Genomic DNA, 21,984 nt, shown 5'->3' on the forward strand with positions numbered 1-21,984 from the left:
TGGTGAAGTATGTTATTCTGTAAAGTTCTTTTTAACTATCCTTTTAACATTAGGACTAAAATCACTGGTTAACACGTGTTTGAGCCTTGTGGGTATACTTTTAAAGGTGTATATTATTCACATTGCAATGCCTTGCTCATTATTGTAGTGTTTAGTTATATACGTTTTGTTTTTATTTTAAATTGGCTTTCAGTTTTAGTTAATTTTGGTTATTTTTTTAGCACTTTTGTAATATGCTTTGTCAGTTTATGATGTATTTGGCTTTTTTATTTTGCTGTATAAGATTAATTTATCTTTTATTTTCGTTTTGTGCCTTTGAAAAAAACTGAAGTATGCTTGAGGCAACATTCAAACATTTTGTTTAGATTAACTTCTTCTAATAATTTTAAGGCCAATATTATATTTGATTTCAATAAAAAAAACATCAAGCTATAATTTGAGTAAACTATAATCTTGTATTTTTAAATATTTTATGCACAGTGCCTGCCAGAATTCCTATAGTGATCTTGTCCATCATAGTTGAATGTAAGGATGTGTTTGAACAAATTAGAGTGCTTCCTTTTCAGCTTTAGTTTTATTTTCAGGCTAGCCTACAAGTCTTACTTTATTTTTTAAATACTTTTTTTTAAATGTCATATCTCAGGTTGTGCAATATTCCCTAACAGTTGGTGGTGTAGCAATTAAATAGTGGCTAGAAGTTACGTAGCGCCACGAATAGAGTATTGGCATAATAACACTGGTCTTATAGTTTAATAAAGGCCCGGAGAAGTCGAGGATTATTTCTGTATTTCAGTTTTTTTGTGCGTGGCCAGTTCACCTTTACGCAAGTGCACTACGTACAAACGCAACGACGCACACGTCCAGTTTACGTAATAGGATGCGTATGCGTCCACGCACCTGCGCATAGTTTCGGGGTAATGGCAGGTTCTCTCTGACCGAGTGCTGTCGACGGTTATGGGATGAGAGCGGATGTATGTTGTTGTTCAAACAAACAAAGATAAGCAGGTGAGTCTCCGGTGTTCTTTACCGAGCACCTCAGTTTGTGTTAAACTGTCTCTTGAACTGTGAGAGGCCAAACAAACGACGCGATTTAAAGGCCGCCGCGGCGCGCATGTCAAGTGAGGAGCAGATAAAATAACCGACGTTTATATAACAAAACGTTTATAACGGCACCGAAAGTACACGGACGCGATTCAGCACTAAAGTGAACGTTGTCAAACTTATTTTTAAACGAAAAAATGTTTTAGCACAAGTGTCGACACAGCTTAACTTGTATTGAACCTTTAGGCAAGTGGAGTCATTATGGAGAGGTGAATGTCAGAAGTGGTGTTTGTTTTGGCAGGTGTTTGTGGTTTCACTGCCACTAACAGCTTGTTAGTTTCGACAGACACACGTTACACACTTGTGTAGGTGACACCACTGCACGAGTGTGTAGAAAGAAAGAAAGAAATACACGGAGGTTCTCACAGCACCTGAAGTACATTGCATTTCTTTTAAAACCATGAATTTCGCCTTGTTGCCAGTTTTTTTAGGACTATCAGACATACAATGCAGCTGAGCAACTGAGCTGAACTGGCCATACACATTTTGGCAAACACAGTAAGGCAAAAAACTGATATGTGACCTCCAGGTTCATGGTTGTGCTTGAAATGCGTGGATGTTCAGTGTTTCGTTTCAGTTCTGCATTTTAGGTCATTTAAAGTGATAGTTCATCCAAAAATGAAAATTCCGTCTTCATTTATTCACCCTCATGTAATAACATAACTGTTTAAATTACTTTATTTAGATGAACACAAAGATTTTTGCAAGAATGTTAGTAATTTTCAGTTCCAGGACCAAGCTAATACAGAACGGTGAGACAAACGCAAAACAGATATTATTATTATTGTTTGCACTACAATACTGTTTTTCAGATAGTTGAGGCAAATTAAAGAAGAGATTATTTTTCTCCTTTTAAACAAATGTTATATAGATTTTAGGGGTCCACAGATTGTGTCTTTGAAGTTTCAGCTCAAAATACACTAGGGATGCTACGATCCATATTTTTTGCTTCCGATACCTGACATTCAGTATAGGCCGATACCGAGTACCGATCCGATAAGGTAACCTTTTTTAAAGTGCACAATTACTTAATAAACTGTGTGCATTGCTGTGCAAGTCATCGGGCTCGACTTAACATAAATTTCCTGACCCCGTAAAACAAAATAACAAACAAATGATTCACAAATTTAGTAAATTGTTTATTAAAACAGCACCGGTGCAACAAATGAAAAATAAAACCAAAGTGTTCACTTCAAAATTCAAAAGACGTTAAAAATTAAAGTGCAAATTAAGCAGCTGAATAAAACAACAGCTTCACTAGCTTGATAAACGGGTATAAATAAATGGAAACAAAATCTCTTAATTTTTAAGAAAGTGCAAAAATTATTTACAAATCAATGCGCAATAAACAATAAAGCAGCTGAAATTGAGCAAAAAAGCAATAGCTTTACTGCTTTAGATATTCAAAACAACATGAATCAGATCTTTTTAATGCTTTAGTGACTAAAGCAAAGTCCACTTAACTAAACTAAAGTTTAGTGGAAATAAAATGTAACATCCAACACAGAAACAGATAAATAAAACACTGGCTTCCCTAGCTTGGTAAAACTGCACATGTTTGTTGCATTTAACATGGCATTTTGTGGCACAAAATTATCATCCAACCAGTCCGCGGTTAAACTTAAAAGCGACACAGGGGACACGTCGGAGCTCCAGATATCTGTTGTAAAACTCACCGCATTGACATCTTGAATTTTTTCGGATATGTGCTTGCAGACTTTTCGGTACAGTTCAGGCCGTCTCAGATAAATATTTAGGCTTCACCATGTCGTACCACGGTTCCAGGTGGTTTAGGAGTCTGAAGCCATTGTTCGCAACGACGGACAGCGGTTGCCCATCCATAACAATGAAATTCAGTATGCTTTCAGTGATTTTCGCTGCTTTCACACTACCAGATGGAAATTTCTGAATTCTTTCTGTTGTCTCCTCCAAGGTTAGCTGCTTCACACCGTCTCGTTTTAGTTTCTTTAGCTTATTGAACTCTGCGTGCTTTTGGGGATGACATCTCTGTAAATGCTTGATTAAATTAGTAGTATTGTAATTAGATGCTTTATTACCACCCCTCGGAACATTTACTTTGCATGTATTGCAAACAGCGGTGGAACTTGTTGGCGTAGCTGTTGTAAAATAACTCCAAATGGCAGATATTTTGGCTCGTTCGCTGCTATATGTTCACTTGTTCACGTGCACTATGTACAGAGCACGTTGCTAGCGTATGATGTCACACGTTGCGCAAAGCACAGCCACGAGAGAGTTTAAGCACCGGTGTCTCCATGAACTTTTACATCGCCTAGCACAAATTTTATGTCAGATCGGGTATCGGTGACAAATTGCACCGATACCCAATCTAGAATTTTATTCAGTATCGACGCCGATACTCGATACAAATATCGGATCGGAGCATCCCAAAAATACAGCACACTGCTTTCAGAAGGTACTTAAGACAAACGCATTGCGTTTTCTCTAGTGAATGTAACGTTAGACAGGACAATCCCGTTGCGTGTTTACATGCCATTGTTTTCTATGAGTGAACGGACAAACATTTCACAGTGACATTTTACCTAAATTGCCACAGGTCCCTGAGGTCTTGCTTAAAAAATATACCGGTACTTACAATGTCTTTATCTGCAATGTCTAAATCCATTACTCTCTTGTCTCCTGTGAGGCTGGGAACAGTGTTCTGTGTTGGTCTGTGCAGCCAACAACAGAACAGTTTTATGCTTTGTTTACTTTTACCACAGTGTCGGAACTAATTCACGTATGTCGCTTGCGAAAACAAAAATGCAGACAGCGACATGGGTGGACACGTTCAGAAAAGGGGTGGTAATATTATAATAATAACTGCTATTTACGTTTGAATTCTGAACGGCTAGTTTTCTCACAGGCTTGCAGGCTCACATAAAGTTTCTGGGTTGTAATTTTTCACGTTTTCTGATGGTAGATGCACCAGAGACCCGATTATAGCACTTAAACGTGGAAAAAGTCTGTTTTAAGGGATATTTGAGATTACACTTGACCATAATGACTTTTAAATCACATTATGAATACTTAAATAAACCGATGGAATTTAAGAATATGGATGATATGATGTAATGATTAACATGTGGATTTGGAGTGAACTGATGGTTTACTTTTGCTTGTTGCTTAGGGTGGGCTATGTTTACCGTGGCCCTCCCAGTGGAGCACAGGCTCAGACCAATTGACCCCATTGACGTAAGTGTAATTGTCTGTTCAATTTCATCCCCAGTGTCTGCCACACAAAGAATGAAAGTGAAAGGAGGACCGAAAAAACACCAAATGACTGAGAACAGGTGAGTGTCATAATCAAATTATTGGTTAGAGCTCACAACCTGCCACATTAATGCGAGTCTCCCTTGTGTGTGTATTACACACTCAGAGTAGTGGCCGAGTGATTTTGCGATGGGGTATTCCAAAATTATATTCCAAGGTTGGACATCATTACTAATGACTTTTTAAATGGGTCATCTTTTGATGAGTCTTCAAACAAATGATCCTCTGTAGCGCTTGTGAATAATCCTAAATTAAATTATAAACAGCAACAAAGGGAAAAAACTAAAATTTTTCTTTGTTAGCAGAAGTGACTCATGGAATACCATTGCATAAGAAAATCACAACAGCACTTTCTGTATCTTCATGTTGTTATTAAAGATATAGCTGGAAGTCGTATAGCTTATAGATAAGATGTATATTTATTGTTGTATAAAATCTGAGCAATTTAAAGCACAACGTCTCTGTTAAATGAACTGTTACAGCACAACCATAGATGTGTTCCTCAATAAAGGTGATTATATAATTAAAGGAATCAATGGCACATATATAGTAAGGTCAATGAGAGGTCAATCGTTTAGGTCAGTGGTGAGGTTAGTCTCTATTGACACAACGGTGGTTTTCTGTGGCCAAAAATGGAGAGTTCAAGCTCATGAACATGGTGACCCTGTTGTTTTTAATGAAATAAAGAATTAAAATTAATTTTTATATACTAAATGTGAAGCTGAATGTTTTTATTATTATTATTATTCTTTGATATGTTATTAATCAACAACAACAATCATTTTAATCCATTATGTTTTGAGCAATGTAAGATAGAAAAAAACTTGCACTTAAAGCTTGTACACACCGGGACGATAATAGCACGCTTATCGCCAGCATTTTTCGGCATTCATACCCAAACGATTTTCCCGAGCAATGAGCTATGTGAACATGCAAATTCACTCCGTGACATAGATGGCGCTTAATGAAAAACAGTTTAAGGCATAGGGGTTTGGTTAGATTCATTCGTGGCTTAAAGTGTTATCAGCCTAGCACCACTAACATTTTCTCCAGAAAATGTACCTTTCCAGTTTTATTATAACAGTCTTCATGATTTTTATTGTATTATAATTTGTTGAGCAGTGTCAGATTTTCTAAAAAAAAAAAATCACACTTAAAAATATACATGTTCAAAATCTCTCTTAAAATGATTGTATTAAAAATGTGTCTTACTTTTACTAACTTACATTTTTTTAACCAGATCCTTTCCAGACCATAACTACCAAAAATTCATTCATTTCAGTGTTTTAACCTTGTTTGTTTACATAATGCTATATCTATTATGCCTTTATGTTGAAAACTGCAGTGAGGGGCTTCTGAACTTCTACATCAAAGGCAAGCTCACCTTTTATCTCAGATAAAAAAAACATTAAAAATGAATAATAATGAAAACAAGGGATCAAAAAACATGTTTGAATGTAAAAATGTTAGAATTTTCAAATCTCAGTTAGCTACAGTGACTTGAATATAAGGTGTTGGATTTATGATTTGCTTTAAATATTATGTCTTTCTTTCAAAGTGTATACACACACACACACACAATGGAGAAAATAGCATAAGCAAAAAGTAAATAGTACACATTTGAAAATTTTGAATTTTCTTGAAATGTAATTCTTTTTTGTTATTTTGAACCCTTTGCCAACATAATCAAATGATTTTTTTTATGGAATGTATGATTTATGCTTGCATGGCAAAGATTTGTAGTTTTAATGGGTTTCAATGAGGACACTTTTGTCCAAATGGACCGGAGTGTAACAATTGTATGTACCGAGTTAAAAAACATGTATGAAAGCAAAATATTACAATTCCAAAAAAGGAAAACACCTTTTGCTAAATTTATAATGTTTGCATAAACACAGCCAAAACAGCAAAAATTTAAATGGACAAAAATGTCCAGAACAGTGCACAAGGGTTAAACCCTAAAGGATCATAACCAAACTACATTTTGCCCAGTGTTGCCAGGGTTGCGTTTTTCTCGCTCAATTGGGTTATTTAGAAAACACAGTTGCAGGAAAAATTATGGAGGGTTGGGGGTTTATGAACCTACTTCCATATTGTACTGCGTCCACCAAAATGTTTATTTATATTCGAAGGATAAATGGTAATTGATGATTTTAATGAATACTCCGAATGAATACCTGGCAGCTCAATGACCGGACCCATTCTCAAAAGTGTGGGGAACGTCTGACAGGTAGGCTACAGTACAGGGAGCTCAGCTCAACCAAAGAGGAACAAATATAGAGGTGGTAGGAATGTAGCCGAATTATGTTTGTACCAATGTTTCATACTAAGGGGCACGTCACGGATGCACAATGAAAAAAATCACGAAAACATATTTGGAAGAATGTTAGCTACTGACAAATCTGGGGCATCATTGACGACCATAATAGAAAGAAATGGTAGTCAAACATGACCCAGAACTGTTTGCTTTCTTAAATCCCTCAAAACATATTTTGTGTGCAACAGAACAAAAACAATATATACAATACATAGGAAACCATTCAGATATAGCAAAAGTTGGTGTTAACTTTGATTTGACACTGGAAAAAAAATATGAAAGTGTTCATTCCGTTTGGGCGGGTTTTGATGGGTCATTGGGTTGGAAATATTTATCTGACCTGGCAACCCTGATTGTATGGAGGGATTTTTCAGTCACAATATAAACTAAAAGTCTAAAACTGAAAGTTTTAAACCTAAACTAAAAGTCTAAATTTGAAACTAAAAGTCCAAGTTGAAAATGAATTTGGTATATGGGATTGGGCATTTGGTATATAGGATTGGGCATTTTGTATGTAGGATTGGGCATTTAATCATTTAGCCATTTAGGTTTGAGGTTTTGGGGATTTAGGATTGGGCACTTGAGGATGGAGGAGTGTATGCAAATTAGAAGGCGTGGCCCAAATACTGGAGGATGGGTTTGAAATGGCTGACGTGCAGAGGCACCTTATGGACAGCAGCTCCCAGTGCTACGCGAGTGAGGGACTGGAGCGAGGATATGAGGCGCTGTATAGGGTTTAAAGCAAACTGCGCTTATGAATACATATATAAAAGCGTCCATACACATATACATTGCTCACATATACATGTATAGTATTGGATGTTCAAGCAAACACATATGAAAAACATGTGCGCACTAATGTGAAATCCATACCAATACATATTATGTTAGTAATGCATGCATGTACACTTTTTCACGCATACATATAAACTCGATGCATGCAAACAAACCTAAACAACACTCGCACATACAAACAAACTCCGCACACACACGTCTATTAACTCTCGCACATACATTTAAACTCTGCACACACGTCTATAAAATTCTCGCACATACATATACACTCGATGCGCGCAAAACATCTAACACTGAGAGCGATAATAGCATTGACGTCCATTAGTCCTTTACTTGCTTGTGCAAGTTGCAATGAAGATGATATAGCAGATTTATTTAATAGCGTTTTACACTGCCTTACACGTATACAGGATTGGGGAAATGTGCCATTGTCTCCGGCTTCTGTTTAACTGGCACATTTACTCATATGAGATGTCATAACGTGGACGGCCTCTATGGCCTATTCTAGATGTCGGTGGTGGGACTAGTTGTCCAGCAGCTCTCCCACCATCAAGCTTGGCGCAGCGTGGTACAATGTCTCGAGAACAACAACGAGTTCTCTGGTTTCGACATTTTGACAACAAACCACAGACAAAAGACTGTCAATGTTCTGGCAATTGTTCTAAATCTCTATATAGTGTCTCCCTGGGATCCTGCTGTATACGTGTAAGGCAGTGTAAAACACTATTAAAGAAATCAGCTATATCATCTTCATTGCAACTTGCACAAGCAAGTAAAGGACTAATGAACGTCAATGCTATTATAGCTCTCAGTGTTTTGCACGCATCGAGTGTATATGTATGTGCGTGCAGAGTTTATATGTATGTGCGAGTGTTTTTATAGATGTTTTTTGCACGCATCGAGTTTATATGCATGTATTACTAACATAATATGTATTGGTATGGATTTCACATTAGTGCGCACATGTTTTTCAGATGTGTTTGCTTGAACATCCAATACTATACATGTCAAGTCAAGTCAGCTTTATTTATATAGCGCTTTTTACAATTTTCATTGTTACAAAGCAGCTGTACAAGAAAACATTGACTATAAGTAAATCATAAAAGGTTATGGTAGTCAAAACACAGGTCAAATATCAGACACACAATAAATTCCTATATGCAGAGTTAATTAAATAAGACTATCAAATTCTAGCAGCCCCCCCGGCCAGGCAAACAGTGCAAAACAGTATGAAAACGGTGGCGTGGAACCCAAAAATCCATTGGAAGAGAAATAAAACCTCAGAGGGAGACCAGGCCTAACCAGGGGATTCCAGTTCCCCTCTGGCAAAAACTGCTGCCTCTGCACAAGCTCGACAGTGCTTGCACAACAAGGAAAAATTTAGATTTTAAATCTAAAAAACAAAGTTAGATTTAAAATCATCATTAATAATCTAATAGCGACTGAAGTTTTGTAGAGTCGCCACGTCCTTCGTCCAGCATTTGTTAGGTCTGGGAATGGATTGCGTCCTGCCCGCTCTGGTAACCTTGGAACAATGAGACAAGACTGGCTGAGAGTAGAGTACTGTTCTGCACTCTTTGATGCAACAAATGCATCAGTTGTTATTGGAAGTGTCCCTGGTTCCGGTTGATCTAACTAGTGCAGCCTAGATCTTTGAAATATACATGTTATACCTGCCCGCTCTGGTAACCTTGGAACAATGAGACAAGACTGGCTGAGAGTAGAGTACTGTTCTGCACTCTTTGATGCAACAAATGCATCAGTTGTTATTGGAAGTGTCCCTGGTTCCGGTTGATCTAACTAGTGCAGCCTAGATCTTTGAAATATACATGTTATGATAGTGTAGTGTATGCAAGATTAAAAGATGCGTCTTTAGTCTAGATTTAAACTGACAGAGTGTGTCTGCCTCCCGGACAGTGCAGGGAAGACTGTTCCAAAGTTTAGGCGCTAGATAGGAAAAGGATCTGCCGCCTGCACTTGATTTTGAAATTCTAGGTATTACCAACTGACTAGACGCCTGAGAGCGTAGTGCACGTGATGGACTATAATACGTTAGAAGTTCTCTCAAGTAGTGAGGAGCTAAACCATGCAAGGCTTAATAGGTAACAAGCAAGATTTTAAAGTTTATGCGATGCTTTATAGGTTACCAGTGCAAGGTTGACAGAAACAGGCTAATATGTTCATACTTTTTTGTACGCGTAAGAACTCGAGCTGCCGCATTTTGGACCAGTTGGAGTTTTTGTAAAAGGCCTGCAGGGCAACCACCTAATAGTGCATTACAGTAATCTAGTCTTGATGTCATAAAGGCATGTATAAGCTTCTCTGCATCTGATGGTGACAGCATATGACGTAGTTTAGATATATTTTTAAGATGGAAAAACGCAATTTTACAGGTGTTGGCGACCTGGTTCTCAAATGACAGAGTACTATCGAATATAAAGCCAAGATTCTTAGCTAAAGATGAGGGTTTTATGGAACATCCATCAATAGTTAAGCAGTATTCTTGGTTGTTACGTAGGGCGGTTTTCGGTCCGATAAGTAACACTTCAGTTTTGTCCGAGTTCAGTAATAAAAAATTGCTACTCATCCACTTTTTTATATCGACTATGCATTCCACTATTCGATGGAATTGCTGTGTTTCATGAGGCTTCGAGGAAATATAAAGTTGCGTATCATCAGCATAACAGTGAAAGCTTACTCCGTGTCGCTTTATTATATCTCCTAGAGGTAGCATGTATAATGCGAAGAGCATAGGCCCTAAGACTGAGCCCTGTGGTACACCGTACTGGACTTTCGGTTTGCGTAATACCTCATTGTTTATTGCTACATATTGAAAACGTTGCATAAATAAGATCTAAGCCATTTCAAAGCTATTTCCTTAATACCGACATCATTTTCGAGTCTATGTAGGAGCATGCTGTGGTCAATGGTGTCGAATGCAGCACTAAGATCTAGCAGCACCAATAAGGATACAACCTCGGTCGGACGCCATAAGCAGATCATTTGTAACTCTAATCAGAGCAGTCTCTGTACTGTGATGTGCTCTAAATCCAGACTGGAAATCTTCATTAATCTCATTCCTTTGGAGGAAGGAGCATATTTGAGTTGAGACAATTTTTTCCAGAACTTTAGATAAGAAAGGTAGATTCGAAATAGGTCTGTAGTTAACTAGTTCTCCAGCGTCCAGATGGGGTTTTTTGACAAGGGGCCTTATAACAGCCACCTTATATGCTTTAGGCATATGTCCTAATGTCAGAGATGAGTTAATAATGCTAAGTAGAGGATCTATAATTTCTGGAAGCATCTCTATCAGTAGATTTGTAGGTATAGGGTCTAACATGCATGAAGTTGATTTAGATGATCTAATGATTTTAGAGAGTTCATCGTGATCTATAGTAGAAAATAAACGTAATTTCTCCTTAGAGGCACTGTAGTTAGTCGTTTGTTCAGCGGGATTCACTTCTGGTTGCATAGTTATAATTTTTTCTCTAATATCTTGGATTTTATTTGTGAAATAGTTCATAAAATCATCACTGCTATGCTGGTATACAGATTTAGAAGTCGCTGACGATTTATTTTTGGTTAATTTAGCCACTGTATCAAATAAAAACCTAGGGTTATGCTGGTTTTCTTCTATTAGTGATGAAAGGTAGGCAGATCTAGACGTTTTAGGGCTTTCCTATATTTTTTAATACTATCCTTCCAGGCAGTACGAAATACCTCTAATTTAGTTTTCTTAAAGTTGCGCTCCATTTTTCGTGCCGCTTTCTTTAGAGCCTGAGTGAGTTCATTATTCCACGGTGTCGGTCTGTCATTTTTAATCTTCTTTAAGCGCAGAGGAGCAACTATGTCTAGCGTTTCCGAGAAGGTGGCATACAAAATTTTCAATGGTAAAGTCAAGATCTTCAACGTTATTACTCATGCTAGAGATTTGAGACAATTCAGGCAAATCATCAAGAAAAGCATCTTTTGTAGTCAAAGTTATTGTTCTACAATATTTGTAACTTGGAGTTTGATTTGCCACCATTGGGTAGGATTTTTACGTCGCCCACGTTTATACCGTAAGACAATATTAAATCTAAAGTATGATTACGAAGGTGAGTAGGTCCCGACACATTTTGACTAACGCCCATGGAGTTAAGAGTGTCTTTAAAAGCCATTCCTAAAGCATCTGTATCATTATATACATGAATGTTAAAGTCACCAACAACAAGGACTCTGTCTGCAGCCAGTACTAGTTCTGATAAGAACCCACCAAATTCTTTAATAAAATCTGTGTGGTGCCCTGGAGGCCTATATACCATGGCCAGAATAAATTTTAAAGATGTTTTGTCCTTAGTATTAGGTATTGATGCATCAAGTACCATGACTTCAAAAGAATTGTATTTAGGATTAGACTTCTGAGAAATGCTAAAAGAGTTACGGTAAAGTGCAGCAACACCTCCCCCTCTGCCTTTTAGGCGAGGCTCGTGTTTATAATAATAATCTTGGGGGACAGACTCATTTAAAGCAATATAATCATCTGGCTTTAGCCATGTTTCTGTTAGACAGAGCATGTCTATTTTATGATCTGGTATCATATCGTTAATAAAAAGTGCTTTATTAGAGAGAGATCTAATATTTAGCAATCCGAGTCGTAACAGTTGATTATCTGTATTATGTTCATGTTTAGTTAGTTTAACGCAGTGGTTCTCAAACTTTTTTGGTCATTCCCCACTTTAGACAAGGGGGAATTTTCAAGCCCCACCTGCCCCCATCGCCCCAACACAATGCTAATGAAATGCGCAACAAGCTTAACATGTTCCAATTTATTGAACTAACAAGTAGTATCAGAGTAACAAGTTGTATCTAAAATACAAACTATATACATCAAATAACAGAAAGTTCTAAAATAAAGAAAATAAAAGTGAAGCTGTGTCATAATAACTTTCATGAAATAAAAAAATAGAGAAAATAAAAGTGAAGCTGTGTCATAATAACTTTCATGAAATAAAAAAATAGAGAAAATAAAAGTGCAGCTGTGCACTACTAATTTCAAAAATAGAAAAGATATAAAAGTGCCATTTTGAAATCTGTAAAAAAAACATTTAAATATGGCTGCGAAAGTTTGTTCCGTTACAATTAATATGCCGATGTCACGTTATTTTGGTACTTTGGTTCCAGGTTACGTTTTTCTCGGGGTCTCATATCTAACGTTCTTTTAATATAGACTCCATATAGACTAGTAATGATTACCCCTTTAATGTTTCCATGGCGACGCGTCATATTTGTCACGTGACACACCGCAGCCACACCTTATGACAGATCGCCTTAATTTCTTTTTATTTCAAAATATTCACAAACTTGCTTACCATGTCATCAACTATCTGATATTCCGATTCTCAAAAATGTGTAAGTGAGTGTGGTCATTTATAAATAATCTTGATCTACGTGAGACGGGTGCAACCATGTTTCTTTACGACGCAGTTCAGAGAGTTTTGTCTGTCATCAGTTTCTCCCGAAATACATGCAAGAAAGTGGCCGGTGAAGTCCGAGAACTTTAACTCTTCTAAACTTTATAGTTATGTCTGTCTGATGTGAATAACACACGTCGTCAAATTATATTTGAATAGATTGTTATTGCTGCTTCCGCAGACACGAGTGTGTATTTTACAAACTCCAAATGTATTGTTTTACTTGTGCTTATGTGTATTTAAATGGCTGAAACCTAAAATAAACATTATTAGGTTGAAAACACTGCATAGTTTTGGTATATGACAGCGCTGAGCTCGTCCGTCTCTGGCTCAGCGCAAACCAACGCGCTAAAGCACAATTTGAATCTGGCAGTCACTGAACATTCTAAATCTCATATCTGGGACCGTATTCTCAGGGGCACGGAAATAATATCCCATATATGGGACCAAACCGGATACCGCTCAAAAGGTTAACAATTTCTGTAGCGAGGTAGGCGGGACGAGAGCCGGGATTCGAGGCCGGTGCGTGAATGATAACGAGCGTCAGCTGTACGCGCACCGTACTATTGGTTTGCGGCACCAGTGTAACAAAGTTCCATGAAGGGAAGGAAGGAGGCGGGAACCGGCGAACATTTAACATCTTTAATCAAATCAAATAAACAAGGACGTAAAAGACAAACACAAACACAATTTCCGGGCCCGGTCCTCTCACACTGACGGTCGCTCGTCCACTTGTGGTTCACAATCCCCTCCGTGATACCAGACCAGTGCGCGTACAGCTCGTTATCATTCACGCACCGGCCTCGAATCCCGGATCTCTCCCCGCCTACCTCACTACAATTTTATTTGTAACCATGAATACAAAATGCCGGAAGATTTGATCTCACTTTTCCATATAAGGCATAAAAAGGAACATTTCCTCCCGTTCGGCGCGCCCCACCTGTCACGTCTCTATTCCCCACCAGTGCCCCACAGTTTGAGAAACGCTGGTTTAACGTTAATTAAATTACCTTTGAGAGGTTTACGCATTATTTTATGTTTGCTAATCCGGGGGACAGACACAGTCTCTATTTTATGATGTTTGGGAGAAAGTATTATCGCATGTTGTGTATTTAGTGTGTTCTGCAACGTGAGACGGCAAGCAGACCGTTGGTTGAGCCATTCTGTCTGCTCCCTGACCTGGGCCCCAGTGAGTCAAGTTTTAGCATTAAGACTATGTGCCATATTTCTAGACAGTAGAAAAGCTCCAGCCCAGGAGGGGTGGAGACCATCACTTTTCAACAGGTCAGGTCTGCCCTCAAAACTCTTCCAGTTATTTATAAAAACTATATCATTCTGCAGGCACCACTTAGACAACCAGCCATTCAGATATGATAATCTGCTATGTATCTCATCACCACGATAAGCGGGGAGGGGGCCAGAGAATATTACAGTGTCTGACATCGTGCTTGCGAGCTCACACACCTCTTTAATATTATCTTTTGTGATCTCCCATTGACGGAGTCGAACATCATTTGTGGCGACGTGAATAACAATCTTACTAAATTTACGATTAGCCTTAGCCAGCACATTTAAATTTGACTTAATGTCAGGCGCTCTGGCTCCCGGTAAACATTTGACCATGGTGGCTGGTGCCTCTATGATAACATTCCGAACAATAGAATCACCGATAACTAGTGCACTTTCAGCAGGTTTCTCAGTCGGTGCGTCACTGAGCGGGGCAAACCTGTTCGAGACTGTAGTCGGAACGGTTGAGTGGTGTTTTGACCTGCGACTACACCGTCTCACAGTCACAAAGCTTCCCAGCTGCGGGGGTTGTTCAACCGGAACCGAACTGTGCGCGCTAATATTGCTTGCATCCAAAGTGTTTTCTAAGCTCCTTACATTCTTACTATCCTTAGATAAAGATTGGATGCGAGACTCTAATTCTGAGATCTTCTGTGTCAGCCTAGCTATTTCCCTGCATTTATCGCATGTAAAGCCCTCGCCGCTGACAGAGAAGGCTGAGCTAAACATGTGACATGAGGTGCAAGTGACAATAATAAGAGAAGAAGCCATAACTCACCGGGTTTGAAGAGTAATTCCAACTTACCAAGGCTGCTCGGTGATTCTTAGTATATACGCTTAAGAGAGAAACCGTTAACACACAAGAAAACTAGAAGGCGAGATGATATTTAGCAGTGTAAACAGAAAGCCCGCTAGCACGCTTGTGCTATGCTAACGGCGCTGAGTGTTTTGGTTTAAGATCTTCAAGTAAATAACTAGGAGATGGTCATTGAGATATCAGGATAAGTTTAGCAACAGCATTGATAAGTAACAATGTATGCTATGAATAAAATACACTAATATGAAAGAAAGTACAAGTGCAGTGATACAACAAACCGATTTCGCTGCAGTGAGGTGAAACTCGAATGTCCAACATTAGAGACATTAGAGTCCAACATTACATGTATATGTGAGCAATGTATATGTGTGTATGCATGCTTTTATATATGTATTCATAATCGCAGTTTGATTTAAACTCTATACGGCGCCTCATATCCTCGCTCCAGCCACTCACTCGCTCTGGTTTCATTACAGTTCGCTCCTTAGCACCCTCCTCCAGTATGTGGGCCACGCCTCCTAATATGCATACACTCCTCAATCCTCAAATGCCCAATCCTAAATCCCCAAAACCTCAAACCTAAATGGCTAAATGATTAAATGCCCAATCCTACATACAAAATAACCAATCCTATATACCAAATTCATTTTCAATTGGACTTTTAGTTTCAAATTTTGACTTTTAGTTTAGGTTTAAAACTTTCAGTTTTAGACTTTTAGTTTATATTGTGACTGAAATATCCCTCCATATGATTGTGCCATACTCTAAATAAAAAAGTCCTTATCAAGCTAATAAATAATTTAAGTTGCCTTGGCCAAAATCATGGCGCTTTTGGACATTTGGGCCACAGAGAGCAGGAGCAATGATGGGCTTTGGCAGAGATGAGAGCAATTCAGATGAAGCCTCAAACACAAGCCTTCCATCAGGCAAATCTAAGCGGCCTCAGTAAGAGACCACCATAGGTCTCTGTCAAACCGAGAGTTGAACTTGTTCTAAATTCTCTGAAATCGAACTTTGTTTACAACATTTGGTGATTTTAATTATAAGAGGTCAAGCCAGGAAGTGGCGTAGACACCTAGTTTCCTTTAGTGTAATTATTATTGTTATTATTCTGCCATGGATGTCTATGGCAGCCCATAGAACAGTACATGGAAAAAGTTGCGAAATTTGGCACACACAGAGGACAGTCTGAACTGTTACCATGGCAAATATGGAGTCCCTAACCCAAACGTACTCGGTTACTTACGTAACCTCGGTTCCCTGAGAAACGGGAACGAGTACTGCGTAGCAGGACGCTATGGGGAAAACTCCTTTTTCTCCGATGACTGAAGCAATTCAAAAGCGCAGTGAAAACTGCACGGTGATTGGTTGGAAAAAAGTAAAACTTTAAACCAATCGTAGCGGAGCTGCCGGACCAATGGCGATGGCACCCGCCAAAATAGGCGGGGCTTATGGCTATATAAGCAGACACATCGCCATAGGGTCTTCAGGTTACTTCGACTGAAGCGACGACAATGCAGCTCGTAGCACGGCAAGGAACGCAGTACTCGTTCCCGTATCTCAGGGAACCGAGGTTACGTAAGTAACCGAGTACGTTCCCTATCGATACTTCACTCGTACTGCGTAGCAGGACGCTATGGGGAACCAGTATAATACCCGCCGTGCTACAGATGGAACGAAAAACACAGACAGTCTCGGAGCCTTGGCTCGGAGACGGGGTAAAGCAGGGAAACCCTGAAAGCGGCGAAGGCCAAGCTAGAAGGTGGCCTAGACCGGTTATCGTCCCAAAGTAATTAAGTGCTGGCGTGGCTATAGCCATGGCTCAGCGACCTAATTCAAGCAGAAAGGACCCGGACCTGAAGGGCCGGAACGTCCAGATTGTAAAATCTTGTAAAAGTGGACGGCGAAGCCCAGCAGGCCGCCGCACAGATATCTTTTATAGAGACACCGCTATACCATGCCCAGGAAGAGGCAACGCCTCTAGTGGAATGGGCTCTAACTCTCGTGGGACATTGAAGGCCAAAGGAAGAGTAAGCCAGCGATATAGCCTCAACTATCCACTTCGATAGTCTATGTTTCGAGACCGAGGACCCTTTGGTGCGGTCGCCGAAGCACACAAAGAGCTGTTCCGACCGTCTGAATAGGGCGGAGCGCTCAATGTATATTTTTAATGCTCTGACTGGGCAGAGCAGACTAAGCTCTGGGTCCCGCTCGGAGGAGGGGAGAGCAGAGAGCGAAATGACCTGTGCTCTGAACGGAGTAGAGAGCACCTTAGGTACATAGCCATGCCTTGGTTTGAGGACGATTCTGGCGTCGTTCGGCCCAAATTCCAGACAGGATGGGCTCACAGAGAGAGCCTGTAGGTCCCCCACACGCTTCACCGATGCTAAAGAGAGAAGCAGAGCGGTCTTGAGCGTTAATGAACGGAGGTCCGTAGATAACAGAGGCTCAGAGGGAGGACCCTTTAGAGCCCTCACGACCGTGGGCAGATCCCAAGTGGGAACTGTAAGAGGGCGAGGGGGGTGTAGCCGCCTGGAGCCCTTCAGGAAACGAACGATAAGATCGTTCTTGCCCACTCCTTGTCCTCCGATGAGGGTATGCGAGGCTGAAATAGCCGCCACATAGACTTTGAGTGTGGAAGGGGCACGGCCGTTATCCAACAACTCTTGTAAGAATGACAGTATCAGCGATATGTCACAGGACACTGGGTCAGCGCCACGTGTTGCACACCAGGAGGCGAAGACAGACCATTTGAGGGCGTAGAGACGTCTAGTGGACGGGGCTCTAGCCTGTGATATGGTGTTCAGTATGCTCTCTGGGAGGTCCGTAGGCTCCCGTCGAGAGGCCAAAGGTGCAGAGCCCACAGCTCTGGCTGGGGGTGCCATATCGTGTTCCCTGCCTGAGAGAGGAGGTCCCGCCTCAGGGGAATGGGCCACGGGGCTGCTACTAGCAGCTGGGAGAGATCCGCGACCCAAGGCTGGTTCGTCCACAGAGGGGCTACCAATAGCACTCGGTGCGCTTGATCCCTGATTCTCCTGATCGTCTGCTGCAAGAGCGCGATCGGGGGAAAAGCATAGAGGAGCCGGTTGGGCCAAGCGTGGGCCAAGGCGTCCTTGCCTTTCGAGAAGTACGTCGGGCAATGAGTATTGTCTTCTGAGGCGAAAAGGTCGACTTCCGCCTTGCCGAAGATTTGCCAGATTTGCTGAACCGACATGGGGTGGAGCGTCCATTCGTTCCGAAGGAACATTGCCCCGAGATAGCATATCTGCTCCCCGGTTCAGTTTGCCTGGAAGATGAGTTGCCCTCAGTGAGCACAGATTGGACTGGGCCCATGCCAAGAGATGAGATACTAGGGAAAAAAGGCGTCTTGAGGAGAGGCCTCCCTGATGATTTATGTAAGATACCACCGTCATGCTGTCTGATCGGACTAAGACGTGACGATCTTTTAGCACCGGTAGGAAGTAGCGGAGAGCCAACCATACTGCCTGCATCTCCAGGTAGTTGATATGGAGGCTTCTTTCCTGGTTCGACCAGAGGCCGAAGGCCGGTTCGCCATCGCACAGAGCCCCCCAACCCGTGTTGGAGGCGTCTGTCGTGACCACTTTCCGGCCGGATGTGGAGCCCATGGGCATACCCTGCTCTAGCCAAAGGGGATCTTTCCACGAGGCTAGGGCGGTTATGCAGGCTTGATTCACCAGAACACGCAGTCGTCCAAGACGCCAAGCGTGTGGAGGAACTCTGGGCTTCAGCCAGTACTGGAGGGGGCGCATCCGGAGGATGCCCAGGCTCAGTACCTGAGATGCAGAGGCCATAAGGCCTAGCATTTTCTGAAAAACCCTGAGGGGGTGTGAAACCCCGGGTGTGAATGAGGCCGCAAACCGTCGAATGACCAGAGCTCGTTCTGGCGATATTCTGGCGGACATGCGTTTTGAGTCGAAGACTGTTCCCAGGAACAAAATACGTTGGCTGGGTGACAGTGCGCTCTTTGCAAGATTGATCCTGAGTCCCAGGCACTCCAGGTGGCTGAGGAGGAGGGATCTGTGGGACCTTAGCTCGTCCTCCGACTGGGCTAGGACAAGCCAGTCGTCGAGGTAATTCAGAATGCGGATTCCCTTCTGTCTGAGAGGGGAAAGAGCCGCATCCATGCACTTCGTGAAAGTGCGGGGAGCTAGAGAGAGTCTGAACGGAAGGACCGTATATTGATAAGCAATTCCCTCGTAGGCGAATCTCAAGAATCGCCTGTGACGAGGGGCTATCTGAATGTGGAATTAAGCATCTTCCAGGTTCAGAGAGAAGAACCAGTCCTCTGGGCGAATTTGCGAGAGGATCTGCTTCATCGTGAGCATTCTGAAACGCCGTTTCATAAGGGCGCGATTCAGATGTCTGAGATCGAGGATGGGGCGGAAGCCGCCGTCCTTCTTTGGTACGAGGAAGTACCGGCTGTAGAAGCCTGACTCGATTTGATCTGGGGGAACCATTTCTATGGCTCTTTTTCCCAGTAAATTCCTCAACTCCGTGCGCAGAACGTGAGAATTTGAGTCCTGCACTCGGGTGGGGACGACCCCGCGGAAGCACGGGGGTCGACGAGCAAACTGGAGTGAATATCCTCGGGATATTATTTCCAGAACCCAATCTGACACCCCGGGGATGGCCCTCCAGGCCTTGGCCCGGGCGGCAAGGGTTTGGGTGCAAAGAGGAGGTACGCCGCCTTTTGGGGGCTTGACTCCCAAGGATAATGGAAGAGGAAGCTTGCTCTTTTCTTGACAATGTTTGTGTTTTATTAAACATTTTGCAGAATGTGGTGTGGGCGTTAGAAAAGGCCCCGCACTTACAACATTGCACATCAAGACATTTTTGCCGGCACCCGGAACTGAACGGGGTGACCTGGCAGACATGAGAGCAGTCTTTGAAGGAGGGCCGGCTGGAACGGGCCCTGTAGCCTTCCTCTTCCTTGCATCGGGCTCAGGACGGAGCCTGAGGCGCAGGGTCCAGCGTGATCTTAGGCCGGGGACCTTGTCGCTGAGGATGCGGGAAGCGCCGTCCGGATCGGGAGCGTTGTAGGCTGTCAGCTCCCGGAGCCTTCTGAGCAGCAGGGGTTCTTACCGGCTGTTGCGTCGAGGCTGGCTTCGGATGGGTCGCCGGCCGAGATCCGGGTCTCTTAGGCAGAAAGTGCCTCATGGCCTGCGAAGACTTCTGCGCTGCAGTGAAGCGTTCTGCAAAACCCTCCACCGCCGGTCCGAAGAGGCTGGTCGTGGAAATAGGAGCATCCAGGAAGGGGACTTTATCCGCATCCTTGATCTCCGTCAGCGTCAGCCATAGATGACGCTCGAGCACCACTAAGCTGGCCATGGATTTGCCTATCGCCTGGGCCGTGGCCTTGGTGGCGCGTAGAGCAAGATCCGTCGCGCTCCGTAGCTCTCTGAAGAGCGCAGGGTCAGGGTCGGACTCATCCATGCCTTGGAGGAGCTTTGCCTGGTAGACCTGGAGCACTGCCATGGAGTGAAGCACTGAAGCCGCCTAGCCTGAGGACGAGTATGCCCGTCCAGCGAGGGCCGAGGTGGTTCTGCACGGCTTTGAAGGATGAGACGCTTTAGCCCTCCATCCGATGGCGGCGGGCGGACACAGATGTGCGGCCACAGACTCATCGAGGGGGGGTAGCTTCTCGTACCCTTTTTCCTCTGCGCCGTCCACTGAGGTGAGCGCAGAGGAGAAAGGTTGAAGACGGGCCGAATAGGGGGCGCGCCACGACTTTGTGAGTTCGCCGTGAACTTCCGGGAAGAACGGTGAGTTTCTCTGACGAGGAGCCTGACAGCGCCCCGGCAAGAACCACTCGTCCAGGCGGCTGCGAGTGGGTTCCTCTGGGGGAGACCACTCTAAACCCAGCTCATTAACCGCCTTCGTGAGGACCCGGAAGAGCTCGGAGTCCGCACTGGGGGCGTGTCCGCTGGGTTCTGGAGACGGCGAGGGGGCGGGGTCATCCAACGAGCCCGCTAACTCCTCCCCGTCTGAAGCCGCTAACGACATGGCGTCGTCATCCTCCGGTTCGTTTCCACCGAACGAGATCATGTCACAGGCGGCCGCCAGTGGACGCTGATCTGTCCGGGTGAAACAGACCAGGGAAACATCTCTCTGCGGGGAAGGCGAGGCACGGCGAGCCGGCGTGAGCTCGCGCTTCCCCGAGCGCTTTGCTCCTCTTCCCCGCTGCTTCGCTCGCACAGTGTCCTGTGCATGCAGAGGCGGGGGGGATTGAGGGGCGGAGTCACTCTCTGAAAAGAAAGCTATCCGCGAGCGCAGAGAGGAGAGACTCATACTCTCGCAGTGAGAGCATTCCGTCTCTTTGAGCGCGTCGTCTGCGTGGGAGAGACCCAGACATGAGACGCAATCGTCGTGCCCGTCAACGGCGTGTAGGAAAACCCCACACGAGCAACAGGGACGACGCGGCATTGTAGCGCAGTGAAAACTGCACGTGAATACCGCAGGAAATTTGCTCTAACACTCTCTGAAAAGAAAGTGTGTGAAAATATGCTCTTTCAGCGTCGCCGGATAGCGGCAGGGAAAAGACCCTGCTGAATAGCGAGAACCGTTCGCTAGCGAAGCCTCCCACAGAATCCGCCGGAGCGAAGCTGCTGACGAATCCGCTGAAGCGAAGGCGCTGAGCAGGAGGTCGAATCCGCTGCAGGTGCTCTCTCGACGGCAAAGCAGTCAGTCTCGGGAAGCGAAGACCAGGTCGTCGCTGAAGGAGAAGAGATCTGAAGACCCTATGGCGATGTGTCTGCTTATATAGCCATAAGCCCCGCCTATTTTGGCGGGTGCCATCGCCATTGGTCCGGCAGCTCCGCTACGATTGGTTTAAAGTTTTACTTTTTTCCAACCAATCACCGTGCAGTTTTCACTGCGCTTTTGAATTGCTTCAGTCATCGGAG

The 21,984-nt window shown here is 42.9% G+C and overlaps 1 long non-coding RNA gene across 1 annotated transcript in view; it reads left to right on the plus strand.

Annotated features, from left to right (window-relative positions):
• The first annotated feature begins 854 nt into the window (after positions 1-854).
• LOC306892988 overlaps positions 855-21,984 on the plus strand; it is a 37,507-nt gene continuing 16,377 nt past the window's right edge. Inside the window, exons 1-2 of the long non-coding RNA XR_013786517.1 lie at positions 855-1,005; positions 4,349-4,412. This is a non-coding gene — a long non-coding RNA (uncharacterized lncRNA). The remainder of the gene's footprint in view (positions 1,006-4,348; positions 4,413-21,984) is intronic.

The sequence above is a fragment of the Barbatula barbatula genome (assembly GCF_947034865.1).
Source record: "Barbatula barbatula genome assembly, chromosome: 4".
Lineage (NCBI taxonomy): Eukaryota > Metazoa > Chordata > Actinopteri > Cypriniformes > Nemacheilidae > Barbatula > Barbatula barbatula.